We start from the raw sequence: 16,844 nt of genomic DNA, 5'->3' as shown, positions 1-16,844 counted from the left end.
AAAAAGTTCTGATTTGGGGTACAGTTTCAGTTATCTTCATTTACAAGCTAGCAATCACTCTAATGAACTTTGACAACCTAATGCACTATGACTTAATGACCGGTCTTTATCGGTTTATCCTGTTTCTTTTGTTTCTGCTCTCTTGACTTTGACAGTATTCACTGCATTCCGTAATTAAATGAATGAAAGAATTAACAATCAGTTGAAACAGTGCGTGATGTAAACCAGAAGTTAAGCGTGGAAATCGTTACTTATGTAAAACGAAAAGCGTGATCAAAAAGTAAACGCGAATTAAAAAACATAGCAGGAAAAGTCCTGAATTACAATCTAAAGAATTGATTTAGTTTTGCCATGACAAAAAACAAGCTGTTTGAGATGTTCAATGAGAGCAATTAGTTTGACACCAATGAAATTAAGCAATTTCACCACAAAAAAACAAGCATGACTAAAAATCAGATTTAAATTTTAAAGACACGGTCAAAATCAAAAAACGACTTCTAAGAACTCAAGCCACTAACGCAATTCCTTAATTCTCATTATCAACCGATGAAACCTTTCATTAAGTTATAAGACAGCAAAAAGTTCAAAAATTACTTGCAATACGCAAACATTCACTAATAGCTTTTTAAAAACGTGAAGCTTATAAGTCAAAGAAAGCAATAGCTATGAATTGAAAAGAGTTTAATTAAAAATAATAACTTTTCAAGAACCCGATGAAAACGGTTCTAGAAGAGACAAAGATATAAGATAAAGTTAACAACAAAAAATCCAAAACTTAAGATTCTTTAATATTTCGTGAAAACAATTGATGTCGAAGTCATAGAAGGCATCAGCTTTGAACAAAAACGATTTAATCGACTAAAATAAACCCTATTAGCAACCTACGCGGTCTGTTGATGAGCATAAAAGATAAAACAAAAAAAAACTAAAGGTACAACAAAAACTAAAAAATAACTCATAATTTTTGAGAAAAAGCAGCGTCAAAGTCATGAAAACAATTACGCTAGTACCACGGACAATTAATTAGGTTCTTTTCCACCTCATTTTTAACCAATGAGACCTGTCATTGGTAATAATAAGTGAAAAGACAGCAAAATAATTTTTGAAAGTGGCCAAAATATTCTTTAATGTTTTTTGACAAAAAAGTGTTCAGGTCATAAGCAGTTTCAGCTGCTCCTTGATTAATTCTAGCAATTTCAACTAGGCGCAATTAGAACACATATTTATCATAATAAAAGCACTCAAGGGAAGGAAACTCTGAAAACAGAAGTCAAATTGATGCACGTGAAAAAAATTCCCTCTTAAAAACCGATAATTTGTTTTCTGACTCCCTCCACTTTCAAGGTAGTTTGAAAAAAATCACGCCCTAAACTTACTCGAATAATCACCACTCTAATTTAACTTCACACTGGCGTGAAAAAGCTGAAAAAAGCGAAAACATATCTTTAAAAAAAGCAGCTCACAAATACAATCCATTCCTTTGGATTTTAAAAAAAAGAGCGCCTAACTACTAGCCGTTGAGAGCCTGACAGCGGCTATTAATAAACAGTATCAAACAAAAAGCTTGGTCAATGCAAAAAAGACTTAGAAAAAATCCGCTCTCCAAAAGATCCCGAAAAAGAAAACATAACCGACTAACGTCGGGCGAAATGCTCTCAAACGACCGGCGAGCGGTTGCCTTTTTCAGCAGCTAGCCACGGTTTATTGAAGCTAGCATTAGCTTGATTCGACTCTGCGACTTTTAGTTTTCAAGCTTTGTTAGTAAACATCAAATAGAAAACTGATTTAAAAAATTTGCAAAAAATTGCAAAATTTAGAAAAGCATCCAGATTTCGCAGTGAAAATGTTCAAAACTACTTTTTCTCTCCTGGGTTATTTCAAGTAACCCATCTGCAAGACTTGAAAAACTTTGTTGGCCAGTGATGATAGTCAAACTCAGAAAAGGACAAACACTCAAAAATTTTGAAAACAATCGCAAACTTCAACAAAATCTTGCTAAAATCCAAGACATTAAAATCTTCAAAACCACTTCATTGTCTCAGGAGACTATACAGTATCACTATTTCAAGCTTGAAATAGTTTTCCTGGCTCAAAAAGATCCACAAACATGGAACAAAATAATTTTCCAAAAATTAAAAAAAATAAGCTTTATCAAATAGTGCTAAAGCTGGAGTCATTAAAATATTGATAACCATTTCATTAATCTGGAAACTATGCCATAGTTTATCTCAAAGCCTTGGAGGAGGTCCCTAGGACCCTGGTGCCCGAAAAAATGAAAAAGTCAAACAGATTAAAAAAACTTGAAAAAATTGCAAATAATTTGATGCTCGTAAAATCTTGAAAAACCTTCCATTAAATCTAGAAGCTATGCAGTAACCTATGCTCAAACTCTAGAGGAGGTTATGTGGCTTTTGAGGTTGGAGAAACCAAAAAATGACAAAAAATTTTTAAAAACTAAGATACAAAAAAACTGCTAAAATTTGTGATAAAAGTTACTAATCCATGGTCAACAAACATTTTCCAGTAACTTATTATCAACCCCTAACGGAGATTTTTTGTTAGACTGAAAAACCTGAATAAATGACAATAATGACAAATAAACTGAAAATAGCGATAATAAAGTGACAAAAAATGGCAAAATAAATTTGCAAGTTTTCTCAAAAAAATGTTGAAATTCGTAGTGTTCAAAACTGTAAAAACAATTCAACAATTCATAACACTTAGATATTATACAGTAGCTATTTTTGAGCCCTAGGGGAGGTCTCTCGAGTCTTGAGGATGGAGAAACCATATACCGACAAAAACTTGAAAAAATGCAAATTTTATCAAAATTGATAAAATTTGTCATATTATAAAATTGAAAGCCATTCCATGGCAATAAAATTGTTCCATTAACTTATTATCAAACCCCTAATGAGGTTTTCTGGTCCCTGCGTCTAGAAAGAAGTGGAGAATGAAAAATAAATGTAAAAAAATGAAAAAATTTGCACGTTTTGTCAAAAAAAAGCTAAAATTCGTGATGCTAAAATGTTGAAACCATTCCACTACCACTAGAGACTATGCAGTAACCTAATATATAAAACCCTAGAGGATGTTCCGTGACACCTAGGGCTGAAAAAATGGCAAAAATTTTTTAAAAAAAGCTTGAAAATTTTTGAAATTCTGTATAAAATTGCGTGTTTTTAGCGATCGGTTGTTCGTCGTCAGTAGCAACCGGAGGCGGGGGGGGGGGGGGGGGGGGTGAGTACACCAGGGCTCTGATGGGGAGGAGGATGGGCAACAGTGGGGTGGGGGGCAAAAGCGCGGTGGGGTTGGCAATAGGGGGGGGGGGGGGGTCAACAGTTGGCGTGTCGTCAACCTCTAAGAACCGCCCTTCACAACATACGTATAAGTCAGTCTCCAGAACAGTTTGAGCTGAAAGGCTCTAAGAGCACTTAATGCCCGCTGGGCGCAACCTGTTTATCCCGTTTTCGAGGACGAAAAGCCAAAAGCGTCAAAGAAAAAATCGGTCAAGCGAAAAATCGCATAAAAAAGACCGACAGGACTAATATAATTGCTACAAACTTCGTTTGAGAGCAATTAATCAATGAATAGTCCAAATAATGACTTTGATTTCGCACTTGAAACGTACCATTACGCTCCAAAAAAACACTTTGGTAGCAATTTCAGAGAGTTATATTAATGCAGCATCGGTCAAAAACTAATTCTGCAACGAACCAAACTACAAGACAAAAACTGAGCTAAATGGACAAAAAAGGTGCTTAAACGGTTATCTATATGCGCCATTGTCTAGAGAACAGTCCTTCACTAAACGCAGCGTTTGATCAAAAAACTTCTCCGGCACAGAAACAAACTAGTTCACACGGTAAATCTGCGCACTTTCTCTTTTTTTGTCAAAACGGCGTTTGTACAATTAGTACATCCGGTAATAAAAACCGCAAGAAAACCAATACTCCTCTTCGAGTCGTAAAAAACCCTCCAGAAAAGCAATACTCCTTTTCGAGTCATAAAAACCACGTACACCGCTCAATAACTACGCTCAGCTTGCAACTTCGCAGCTATAATAACAGCAACATAATTATCGGGAAGTATAAGTAATTGCTTCGAAAGGGCTGTTTTCAGGAGCATATATTGCTTTCATACCTTGTTCCTTCTTGCATGGCTTCCTTTCCTCATTTTGGGTGCCAACGATCCACATGAATACATGACTTGGTTCTCGTGTAGGCTCGGATCGTTGTCGTGAATTTGTTTGACCACTGAGTATATAGCAGGTCCTGAACAATATCCAAGCTACCCAAATTTAATACACAATCAGAAAAACGTAAACAATCAGATTTTCAAGCATATTCAACACCAAGAGGGTTATTATCATGCTTGAACTGTTATATAAATTTAAAAAAATTCTTAATCGGAATCGATTTGCGGTTACTGTGGACATTCCTTCTCACGTAAATCTCAGTACATGATTAGTTGTCGTTTGCAAGTCAATTTAAAGAAATTCGCATATCTACGCAACAGCCTTTCAAACTAAGGAACGGCGTTTCAAAATCGCCCAAAAACTTCCCGGTCGTACCTTTATCTAAATTCTCGTTGACGGTCGAGTTTTCTGGTTGCTCTTTGATAGCTGCCAGTCCTGTCTTCATTTCATCAATAATTGAGGGTACTCGTTCACCATACACAGCACAGAACTTCTTAAGAGCAACCGCAGCACCTTCTCTCGCAGATGGGATGTTGTCTAATTTAAAAACAACGTCATTTTCCCACGTCTATCTCTCAAATTTCAAGGTTTGTCAAAGCAAATAAACACAACTAGACGGCCCGCAAAAGCACCACAAAAAAATCATTTAAAAGAATAGGTTTTTTAAAATCAGATCTTTCGCACCACCTTGTGCTGGAACCCCTGCCTCTCGTTCACAAGCCATATGTATTATATTACGCTGGGTCTAGGAAATAAACCCTCACGGAAAAAAAACCCACTTAACTTTAGATAGCAAATAAACCCCCACGGAAATAAACGCCCATTTTAAAATTGAACTTCGGTTGCGATAATTTGTTTGGTTGTGATAGTTTCATATCAACTCCCACGGGCCGCTGACGCATGGCCATGGCCCGCGAGGCATGGCCAAACGCGCTAAATGCGCAGTTCTTTAATAGTAAAGTGGGGGTTTATTTCCGTGGGGGTTTATTGCCTATCTAAAATGAAGTGGGATTTTTTTCCGTGGGGATTTCCTTCCGCAACCGCGTTACGCTACCGATGTGTTTGGTTTAGTATATAACCCCAAGCACCAGCAGTTTTTTGTACACCCCGTAAACAGATATTGAACTTCTACAGGATGGCTTAGCTAAACGCAGGTAAAACGGTAAGCTGCATGTCTAATGAGCAAAGATGAGGAGCTTAAACATTCAAGATATATAAGAAAGGCAGGGAAAAAACAGAAAAGACTGAGAAAAAGAAAGAGAAGGAAAGAGAAGAAAGGGAGAGCAGAAACATATATAGATAAAAAACATGACATGAAAGAAGCAGAGAAAACACTGACAAGGAAAGAATGAGGGAAAAAAGGGAAAGAACAGAAAAGCAAGAGAGAAAAGACAGAAAAAATAAGAAATGCAAGTGATGACAGAAAGGTAAGAGAAAAGAAAAAGAACCGAAAGAGAGAAACAAAAGATAAAAGAGAAAAAAAGAACAGAAAGGAAAGAGGAAAAAAGAGCGAGAGAAAAGACAGAAAAGAAAGAGAAAAGGCGGGAAAAACCAGAAAAGAGCCAGAAAGAAGCATAAATGGAAGAGAAAAGACAGAAGAAATAGAAAACAGAAAGGCAGAAAAAAAGAAAAGAGGGAAGAAAGAGGGAAAAAGAGAGCAAAGGAAGGGGGAACAGAAAAATAGAAGAGCAAGAGACAAAAACAGGATATGAAAGAGGGAGAGAAAACACTGAACAGAAAGCTAGAAAAGAGATAAAGAAAAAGAAAAGAAACGCAAAAGAGGAAAGAAAGACAGAGAGGTATGAGAGAAATGCACGAGAAAAAACAGAAAGGAAAGAGAGAAATGTAAGCGAGGAAAAAGACAGAAAAGAGAGACAGAAAAAGAAAGAAACGGAAGAGAAAGGACGGAAGAAATAGAGAACAGAAAGAACAGAAAATACAGCGAGAAAATAAAGAACAAAAGAAACAAATTGAAGAAAAAAATGAAGAAACAAAAGAAAAAAAATAAAAAAGAACAGAAAAGCGAGAGAAAAGAAAGACAGAAAGATAAAAGCAAAAGATGACAGAAAAACAAAAACGTTTCAGAAACCAAAGAGAAACGGAAAAGAAAGGACAGAAAATAAAAAAAAGAAAGGCAGAAAAAAACAGAAAAGAAAAAGAAGAGAAAAGAGACAGAAAAGGAAGAGAGAGGAGAGAAAAAAGACAGAAAATAGAACAAAAATAAAGAAGAGAAAGAGAGAAAAGGAGAGGTAAAAAGACAGAAGAGATAGAGAGAAACGAAAAAATGAAAGGGAAAACACAAAATAACCCATGAAAGAGAAAAGAAACCTAGAAACTAAAAAAGAAACCAAAAAACCAAAAAAGAAACCAAAAAACCGAAACGACCATTGAAAAAAAAACTGCAAAACCAACGAGAAAAGAAAGGCAGAAAAAGAGAGAAAAGCAGATAGAAGGAAAAGAAGACAAAGAAGAAAAAGAAGAGAATGAGAGATACGACAAAGAGCAAAAAAGGAGGAAAAAGAACAGAAAAGAAAGACTAGTGAAGAAAAGAAAGAGAAAAGAACGACGAAAAAGAAAAAATAGAAAAGGCAGAAAAGAAGAACAGAAAAAAGGGAGAAAACAAAGAGAAGAGAAAGGCGGAAATGAGAGACAGAAAAGGAAGAGAAAAGCAAGAGAAAAAAGAAAAGCAAAAAGAGAATAGAAAGAAAAGGAGAGTTAAAAAAGACAGGCGAAAGAGACAAAAAATGAAAGAGAAAAAACAAACAAGACCAATGAAAGAGAAAATCCGAGAAACCAAAGAAGAAAAAGTAAGACAGAAGAAAGATACGCAAAAAAAAGAAAAGAGAGACAGAGAGAGAGAGAGAGAGAGAGAGAGAGAGAGAGAGAGAGAGAGAGAGAGAGAGAGCAAAAAGGAAGAGAGAAAAGAAAGGCAGAAGAAAGCGAACAGAAAAGAGAAGAGATAAAAGAAAGCAAAAAGAAAAACATAATAGAAAGAGTAAAGAAACAGAACAAAGAGGCAGAAAAGACGAAAAGAAAAAAAAGAACAGAAAGTGAAGAGAAAAGCAGAACCGAAAGACGGAAAAAAAGCAGGAAAAAAGAGAAAAGCATAAAGAGAAAAGAAAGAGAGAAGAGGATAGAAAGACAGAAAAGAGCGGCCGAACAAATAGAACAGCAAGAGAGAAAGGGAGAGATAAAAAGACAGAGGAGAGCGAATGGAAAAACAGACAATTGAAAGAGAAAACACAAAAAAGACCAATCAAAGAGAGAAAATCAAAAAAGGAAAGAAAAGATAAAGAGAAAAGAGTAAATATAAAGAGAAAAGTAGGCAGAAGAAAAAGAACAGAAAAGATAATATAAAAGAAAGAAAAAAGAAAGACGGAAAAGAGGGAAAAGAATTAAAATAGAAAAAGCAGAAAAGAGGAACAGAAAAAAAAGAAAAGAAAGAGAAAAAAGAAAAGAAAGGCAGAAACGAAAGACGGAAAAGAAAAAGCAAGAGATGTAAAAAAAACAGAAGAGAGAGAGAGAGAGAGAAAAACAGAGAAATGAAAGAAAACACAAAAACGACCAATGAAAGAGAAAAAAGAAACTAAAACAGTAAAACAGAAAAAAAAGAGAGAGAAGCAAAACCAAGGAAGAGAAAAGAGAAAGAAGAGACGAAAGAGTGCAAAAGAAAAAATAAGAAAAAGAACAGAAAAAAAGAATAGTGAAGAAAAGAAAGAGAAAAGAACGACGTAAAAGAAAAAGAACGAAAAAATAGAAAAGGCAGAAAAGAAAAACAGAAAAAAAGGAGAAAAAGAGAAGAGAAAAGCAGAAACGAGAGACAGGAAAGAGAAAAGCAAGAGAAAAAAAGAAAAGCAAAGACAATAGAAAGAAAAGGAGAGGCAAAAACGACAGGAGAGAGAGAAAGAAAGAGAGACAGTAAAACAAAATGAAAGAAAACACAAAAAGGACCAATGAAAGAAAAAAAAAGAAACCGAGAAACCAAAAGTAAGACCGAGAAGAAAGAGAAGCAAAAAAGAAGAGGGAGAGAGTGAGAGAGAGAGAGAGAGAAAAGGCAGAGACAAAAGGAAGGCAGAAGAAAACGAATAGAAGAGAAAGAGCACAGAGAAAAAAAAGCGAAAAGAAAAACGAAAGAGAAAGAGTAAAGAAACAAAGAACAGGCAGAAAAGAACAGAAAAAAAAGCAAAAACGAAAAACCGAAAAGAAAAAGCAAGAGTTGTAAAAAAAACAGGAGAGAGAGAGAGATGAGAACACGGAGAAACGAAAGAAAACACGAAAAAGGACCAATGAAAGCGGAAAAAAAGCCAAACAGAAAAAGAGAGAAAAGCAAAACCAAGGAAGAGAAATCAGAAAGAGAAACGAGAGAAAGAAGAGACGAAAGGGTGCAAAAAAAGAAGAGGAAATGAAGGCAGAAGAAGAACTGAAAAATAGAAGATAAAGGCGAAAAAGAACAAAAAAAAGAAAAAATAGAGAAAAGAAAGAGACAAAAGAAAGAAGAGAAAGACAGAACCGCAAAGCAGAAAAGAAAAACAATTGAGATAAAAAAGACAGAGTTACAGAGAGGGGGCAAGGGGCGAACCACAGAAATGAAAGAGTGAAAACACAAAATACCACCAAAAAAAATAGCTGGCAGATTACCAGAAAATAGCCACAATAGCTTCGTAGCTCAAAAAATCAGTTAAAGAACATACCAAAAAAACGTCTTTTCATTGAAGGCTGGTATGTTACATTTTGATTAAAAATCTGAACAAGTTTTTGCTGCCTGTATTAGCTGCTCTCAAATAACCATCATTTAGAGTGACACAAACCCATTTCACCTTATCTCTTTGAATTAAATTAAAAAGCCAATTTCCAAGTGAGGAAGTCATATTTGAGAGTGAGGTAAGTCAAGTGTGACCAAAATTTTAATCACGCGAATGAACAAAAAAAATCGCTCCACTAAGAGCGCAAAATGACGTCACGCACGCACTTCAGATGAAACTGCATGAACGAATGAACAAAAAGCAAATTTGAAGTAGTTGTGACGTCATATGGTCGCAACAACAATCGCGACGACAAAATAAAAAACCAAGAGAAGGCCAATAATAGCCCCAGCTACCGCTGTGCGGCAATTAAAAAGAAACCGGGAATCCAAAAAAGAAAAGAGACGAAAAAAGAAAGAGAAGCAAAAAAGAAAAAACAAAGAAGAGAAAAGAAACGAAAGGGAGCAAAAAAGAAAGAGAGAAACGGAGTAAAAATGAAACGAAGAAATACAGAAAGAACAGGCAGAAATACAGGAAGAACAGAAAGAAATACAGAAAAAAACAGGCGATAGAAAAGAGAAAAAGAAAGGCAGAAGAAAAAGAACAGTAAATAAACAAAAGAAAGAAATAAGAGAGAAAAGAACGAGTAAAAAAGAGCAAAGATCTTCCTAGAGTCAAAACCAAAACCCAAACGAATTCTTCGCAGTCTAACTTCATTTGCTCTAATAATACTGACAACAAAATTTAGGTTAATTAAACTTCAGTTGTTAGATCTCAGTCTCATAAGAAGTTTAAACAACTCAAGTTTATTTAACCTAATCATTTGTTGCCAGTTTTATTAGTGCAAATGAAGTTAGGCTGCGAAGCATTTGTTCGGGTTTTGCTTTTGACTCTCGGAAGAACTTCTCTCTTTCGTTTCTTTCTTTTATGTCTCTTTCTCTTTCTTTTGTTTCTTTACTGTTCTTTTTCTTCTGCCTTTCTTTTTCTTTTTCGTTTCTCTCTTTTTCCTTCTGTATTTCTGTTTCTTTTCTATTTTGTTTCTTTCCTTTTCTCTTTCGTCTTTTTTGCTCCCTTTGTGCCTCTCTTTTCTCCTCTTTTGCTCTGTCTTGTCTCTTCTTTTCTTTTTTCAAGTTTTTTTCAAGGTTTTCTTCAGGTTTTCTTCAAGTAAATTTTAATTACCGAAATGAAATTGAAGATAGAAAATTGTCCATATAAGGTTATTTTAATGCCGCAGTGACAACTTTTCGTGTAACGTTTTAAAAATCTCCATGAAATAGATTGATGCGACTCTTCTCATCAGAAGTTAATACGCAAGATGTTCGTGCGACTGATTGGGTTTTTTTAAATGATCTTTTGCTTCACTTTTTTCAACTTTGTTTGTACTCAGTCTCGTAAAAGCATTAAACAAGACTAGCAGGCCCGCAAAAGCATCGCAAGAAAATCATTTCAAAGAATAGGTTTAAAATTGCAATTTTTTCGTACCAGCTCGGGCTGTAAGCCATGCCCATCCTTCAACAGCCAGAGGTATTACGTTACGTTACCGATGTGTTTGGTTTAGTATTTTACCCCAAGTAACACCAATTTTTTTATTTAAGACTTAATTAGCTGAGCTATCTTGCAAATTTAAGTACCGTAAGACTTGTACAGATAACGAACTTCTACATGTTGGCAGAGCTCAACTCATATAAAACATTAATCTACATGTTTAAGGTGCGGTAAAACAGGCAAAGAGCGGATGAGAATTAAATCCTAATTTTCCGGAAAAAAAATCGCATGTTTCGAGATCACATTTTATACTCCCAAATTACCTATAAATTCCAAGTCCAACACCCAAACACGAATGAACGATTCATCTCCCCCATACTCAAAAGAGCTGCGGCACTTACAGCTGAAAGCCTCGAGGAGATTACATGTGCTGCAAGTGCCGACCAACTTGGAGCGCGAAAGCTGGATATGAAAAGTCCAAACGTGTCCAAGTGAAGGACTTGGCCAATCTACCTCCATCATAATTGGAGGTGAATATTAACAATCTATTACAGTAGATGAGGTCGTCACATACGACGTAATCTTAAATTCGTGCTTAAAGAAAGTGAGAAAAGAAAGTGAGAAAAGAAAGTGGGAATAGAAAGTGAGAAAAAGTGAGCAAAAAGATAGTGAGAAAAAAAGTGGGAGAAGAAAGTGGGAGAAGAAAATGGGAGCAGAAAGTGAGGAAAAAAAGTGGGAAAAGAATGTGAGAAAAAAAAGTGAGAAAAAAGTGAGAAAAAAAGTGAGAAAAAAAGTGAGAAAAGGAAAAGAAAGTGAGAAAAGAAAGTGAGAAAAGAAAGTGAAAAAAGAAAGTGTGAAAAGAAAGTGAGAAAAGAAAGTGAGAAAAGAAAGCGAGAAAAGAAAGTTAGAAAAAAGGGAGGAAAAAATGAGAAAAGAAAGCGAGAAAAGGAAGTGAGAAAGAAAGTGAGAAAAGAAAGTGAGAAAAGAAAGTGAGAAATGAAAGTGAGAAAATAAAGTGAGAAAAAAAAGAGAAAAGAAAGTGAGAAAAAGAAAGTGAAAAAAAAAGAAAGTGAGAAAAGAAAGTGAGAAAAGAAAGTGGGAAAAGAAAGTGAGAAAAGAAAGTGAGAAAAGAAAGTGAGAAAAGAAAGTGAGAGAAGAAAGTGAGAAAAGTAAGTGAGAAAAGAAAGTGAGAAAAGAAAGTGAGAAAAGAAAGTGAGAAAAGAAAGTGAGAAAAAGAAAGTGAAAAAAGAAAGTGAGAAAAGAAAGTGAGAAAAGTAAGTGAGAAAAGAAAGTGAGAAAAGAAAGTGAGAAAAGAAAGTGAGAAAAGAAAGTGAGAAAAAGAAAGTGAGAAAAGAAAGTGAGAGAAGAATGTGAGAAAAGTAAGTGAGAAAAGAAAGTGAGAAAAGAAAGTGAGAAAAGAAAGTGAGAGAAGAATGCGAGAAAAGTAAGTGAGAAAAGAAAGGGAGAAAAGAAAGTGAGAGAAGAAAAAGAGAAAAGAAGGTGAGAAAAGAAAGTGAGAAGAGAAAGTGAGAAAAGAAAGTAAGAAAAGAAAAAGAAAAGAAACTGAGGAAGGTAAGTGAGAAAAGAAAGTGAGAAAAGAAAGTGAGAAAAGAAAAAGAGAAAAGAAAGTGAGAAAAGAAAGTGCGAAAAGTAAGTGAGAAAAGAAAGTGAGAAAAGACAGTGAGAAAAGAAAGTGAGAAAAGAAAGTGAGAAAAGAAAGAGAGAAAAGAAAGTGAGAAAAGAAAAAGAGAAAAGAAAGTGAGAAAAGAAAGTAAGAAAAGAAAGTGAGAAAAAAGGGAGGAAAAATGAGAGAAGAAAACGAGAAAAGAAAGTGAGAAAAGAAAGCGAGAAAAGAAAGAGTGAGAAAAGAAAGTGAGAGAAGAAAGTGAGAAAAGTAAGTGAGAAAAGAAAGTGAGAAAAGAAAGTGAGAAAAGAAAGTGAGAAAAGAAAGTGAGAGAAGAAAAAGAGAAAAGAAGGTGAGAAAAGAAAGTGAGAAAAGAAAGTGAGAAAAGAAAGTGAGAAAAGAAAGTAAGAAAAGAAAGAGAAAAGAAATTGAGGAAGGTAAGTGAGAAAAGAAAGTGAGAAAAGAAAGTGAGAAAAGAAAAAGAGAAAGGAAGGTGAGAAAAGAAAGTGAGAAAAAGAAAGTGAAAAAAGAAAGTGAGAAAAGAAAGTGGGAAGAGAAAGTGGGAGAAGAAAATGGGAGCAGAAAGTGAGGAAAAAAAGTGGGAAAAGAAAGTGAGAAAAGAAAGTGAGAAAAAAAGTGAGAAAAGAAAGTGAGAAAAGAAAGTGAAAAAAGAAAGTGAAAAAAAGAAAGTGTGAAAAGAAAGTGAGAAAAGAAAGTGAGAAAAGAAAGTGAGAAAAGAAAGCGAGAAAAGAAAGTTAGAAAAAAGGGAGGAAAAAATGAGAAAAGAAAGCGAGAAAAGGAAGTGAGAAAGAAAGTGATAAAAGAAAGTGAGAAAAGAAAGTGAGAAATGAAAGTGAGAAAATAAAGTGAGAAAAAAAAAGAGAAAAGAAAGTGAGAAAAAGAAAGTGAAAAAAAAGAAAGTGAGAAAAGAAAGTGAGAAAAGAAAGTGGGAAAAGAAAGTGGGAAAAGAAAGTGAGAAAAGAAAGTGAGAAAAGAAAGTGAGAAAAGAAAGTGAGAGAAGAAAGTGAGAAAAGTAAGTGAGAAAAGAAAGTGAGAAAAGAAAGTGAGAAAAGAAAGTGAGAAAAGAAAGTGAGAAAAAGAAAGTGAAAAAAGAAAGTGAGAAAAGAAAGTGAGAAAAGAAAGTGGGAAAAGAAAGGGAGAAGAGAAAGTGAGAAAAAAACGAAAAAACGAGAAAAGAAAGTGAGAAAAGAAAGTGAGAGAAGAATGTGAGAAAAGTAAGTGAGAAAAGAAAGTGAGAAAAGAAAGTGAGAAAAGAAATTGAGAGAAGAAAGCGAGAAAAGTAAGTGAGAAAAGAAAGTGAGAAATGAAAGTGAGAGAAGAAAAAGAGAAAAGAAGGTGAGAAAAGAAAGTGAGAAAAGAAAGTGAGAAAAGAAAGTGAGAAAAGAAAGTAAGAAAAGAAAGAGAGAAAAGAAACTGAGGAAGGTAAGTGAGAAAAGAAAGTGAGAAAAGAAAGTGAGAAAAGAAAGTGAGAAAAGAAAGTGAGAAAAGAAAGTGAGAAAAGACAGTGAGAAAAGAAAGTGAGAAAAGAAAGTGAGAAAAGAAAGTGAGAAAAGAAAGTGAGAAAAGAAAAAGAGAAAAGAAAGTGAGAAAAGAAAGTAGGAAAAGAAAGTGAGAAAAAAGGGAGGAAAAATGAGAGAAGAAAACGAGAAAAGAAAGTGAGAAAAGAAAGCGAGAAAAGAAGGAGTGAGAAAAGAAAGTGAGAGAAGAAAGTGAGAAAAGTAAGTGAGAAAAGAAAGTGAGAAAAGAAAGTGAGAAAAGAAAGTGAGAGAAGAAAAAGAGAAAAGAAGGTGAGAAAAGAAAGTGAGAAAAGAAAGTGAGAAAAGAAAGTGAGAAAAGAAAGTAAGAAAAGAAAGAGAAAAGAAATTGAGGAAGGTAAGTGAGAAAAGAAAGTGAGAAAAGAAAGTGAGAAAAGAAAAAGAGAAAGGAAGGTGAGAAAAGAAAGTGAGAAAAGAAAGTGAGAAAAGAAAGAGAGAAAAGAAAGTGAGAAAAGTAAGTGAGAAAAGAAAGTGAGAAAAGAAAGTGAGAAAAGAAAGTGAGAAAAGAAAGTGAGAAAAGAAAGTGAGAAAAGAAAGTGAGAAAAGAAAAAGAGAAAAGAAGGTGAGAAAAGAAAGCGAGAAAAAAAGGTGAGAAAAGAAAGTGAGAAAAGAAAGTGGGAAAAGAAAGTGAGAAAAGAAAGAGAGAAAAGAAAGTGAGAAAAGAAAGTGAGAAAAGAAATTGAGAAAAGAAAGTGAGAAAAGAAAGTGAGAAAAGAAAGTAAGAAAAGAAAGAGAGAAAAGAAAGTGAGGAAGGTAAGTGAGAAAAGAAAGTGAGAAAAGAAAGTGAGAAAAGAAAGTGAGAAAAGAAAAAGAGAAAATAAAGTGAGAAAAGAAAGTGAGAAAAGAAAGTGAGAAAAAAGGGAGGAAAAAATGAGAGAAGAAAACGAGAAAAGAAAGTGAGAAAAGAAAGTGAGAAAAGAAAGTGAGAGAAGGAAGTGAGAAAAGTAAGTGAGAAAAGAAAGTGAGAAAAGAAAGTGAGAAAAGAAAGTGAGAAAAGAAAAAGAGAAAAGATGGTGAGAAAAGAAAGTGAGAAAAGAAAGTGAGAAAAGAAAGTGAGAAAAGAAAGTGAGAAAAGAAAGTGAGAAAAGAAAGTGAGAGAAGAAAAAGAGAAAAGAAGGTGAGAAAAGAAAGTGAGAAAAGAAAGTGAGAAAAGAAAGTGAGAAAAGAAAGTAAGAAAAGAAAGAGAGAAAAGAAAGTGAGGAAGGTAAGTGAGAAAAGAGAGTGAGAAAAGAAAGTGAGAAAAGAAAGTGAGAAAAGAAAAAGTGAAAAGAAGGTGAGAAAAGAAAGTGAGAAAAGAAAGTGAGAAAAGAAATTGAGAGAAGAAAGCGAGAAAAGTAAGTGAGAAAAGAAAGTGAGAAATGAAAGTGAGAAAAGAAAGTGAGAGAAGAAAAAGAGAAAAGAAGGTGAGAAAAGAAAGTGAGAAAAGAAAATGAGAAAAGAAAGTGAGAAAAGAAAGTAAGAAAAGAAAGAGAAAAGAAATTGAGGAAGGTAAGTGAGAAAAGAAAGTGAGAAAAGAAAGTGAGAAAAGAAAAAGAGAAAGGAAGGTGAGAAAAGAAAGTGAGAAAAGAAAGTGAGAAAAGAAAGAGAGAAAAGAAAGTGAGAAAAGTAAGTGAGAAAAGAAAGTGAGAAAAGAAAGTGAGAAAAGAAAGTGAGAAAAGAAAGTGAGAAAAGAAAGTGAGAAAAGAAAGTGAGAAAAGAAAAAGAGAAAAGAAGGTGAGAAAAGAAAGCGAGAAAAGAAGGTGAGAAAAGAAAGTGAGAAAAGAAAGTGGGAAAAGAAAGTGAGAAAAGAAAGAGAGAAAAGAAAGTGAGAAAAGAAAGTGAGAAAAGAAATTGAGAAAAGAAAGTGAGAAAAGAAAGTGAGAAAAGAAAGTAAGAAAAGAAAGAGAGAAAAGAAAGTGAGGAAGGTAAGTGAGAAAAGAAAGTGAGAAAAGAAAGTGAGAAAAGAAAGTGAGAAAAGAAAAAGAGAAAATAAAGTGAGAAAAGAAAGTGAGAAAAGAAAGTGAGAAAAAAGGGAGGAAAAAATGAGAGAAGAAAACGAGAAAAGAAAGTGAGAAAAGAAAGTGAGAAAAGAAAGTGAGAGAAGGAAGTGAGAAAAGTAAGTGAGAAAAGAAAGTGAGAAAAGAAAGTGAGAAAAGAAAGTGAGAAAAGAAAAAGAGAAAAGATGGTGAGAAAAGAAAGTGAGAAAAGAAAGTGAGAAAAGAAAGTGAGAGAAGAAAAAGAGAAAAGAAGGTGAGAAAAGAAAGTGAGAAAAGAAAGTGAGAAAAGAAAGTGAGAAAAGAAAGTAAGAAAAGAAAGAGAAAAAAAATTGAGGAAGGTAAGTGAGAAAAGAAAGTGAGAAAAGAAAGTGAGAAAAGAAAAAGAGAAAGGAAGGTGAGAAAAGAAAGTGAGAAAAGAAAGTGAGAAAAGAAAGAGAGAAAAGAAAGTGAGAAAAGTAAGTGAGAAAAGAAAGTGAGAAAAGAAAGCGAGAAAAGAAAGTGAGAAAAGAAAGTGAGAAAAGAAAGTGAGAAAAGAAAGTGAGAAAAGAAAAAGAGAAAAGAAGGTGAGAAAAGAAAGCGAGAAAAGAAGGTGAGAAAAGAAAGTGAGAAAAGAAAGTGGGAAAAGAAAGTGAGAAAAGAAAGAGAGAAAAGAAAGTGAGAAAAGAAAGTGAGAAAAGAAATTGAGAAAAGAAAGTGAGAAAAGAAAGTGAGAAAAGAAAGTAAGAAAAGAAAGAGAGAAAAGAAAGTGAGGAAGGTAAGTGAGAAAAGAAAGTGAGAAAAGAAAGTGAGAAAAGAAAGTGAGAAAAGAAAAAGAGAAAATAAAGTGAGAAAAGAAAGTGAGAAAAGAAAGTGAGAAAAAAGGGAGGAAAAAATGAGAGAAGAAAACGAGAAAAGAAAGTGAGAAAAGAAAGTGAGAAAAGAAAGTGAGAGAAGGAAGTGAGAAAAGTAAGTGAGAAAAGAAAGTGAGAAAAGAAAGTGAGAAAAGAAAGTGAGAAAAGAAAAAGAGAAAAGATGGTGAGAAAAGAAAGTGAGAAAAGAAAGTGAGAAAAGAAAGTGAGAAAAGAAAGTGAGAAAAGAAAGTGAGAGAAGAAAAAGAGAAAAGAAGGTGAGAAAAGAAAGTGAGAAAAGAAAGTGAGAAAAGAAAGTGAGAAAAGAAAGTAAGAAAAGAAAGAGAGAAAAGAAAGTGAGGAAGGTAAGTGAGAAAAGAGAGTGAGAAAAGAAAGTGAGAAAAGAAAGTGAGAAAAGAAAAAGTGAAAAGAAGGT

The 16,844-nt window shown here is 34.1% G+C and overlaps 2 pseudogenes; one reads left to right on the top strand and one right to left on the bottom strand.

The window, feature by feature from the left end:
- LOC142337448 (uncharacterized) overlaps nt 1–16,844 on the bottom strand; it is a 121,191-nt pseudogene that overhangs the window by 24,672 nt on the left and 79,675 nt on the right.
- On the top strand, nt 5,606–15,630 carry LOC142337928 (uncharacterized; annotated as a pseudogene).

Source organism: Convolutriloba macropyga, chromosome 4, assembly GCF_964194025.1.
Source record: "Convolutriloba macropyga chromosome 4, txConMacr16.3, whole genome shotgun sequence".
Lineage (NCBI taxonomy): Eukaryota > Metazoa > Xenacoelomorpha > Acoela > Convolutidae > Convolutriloba > Convolutriloba macropyga.
Note: the sequence above shows the minus strand (reverse complement) of the source record. Positions and strands in the feature narration are given on the sequence as shown.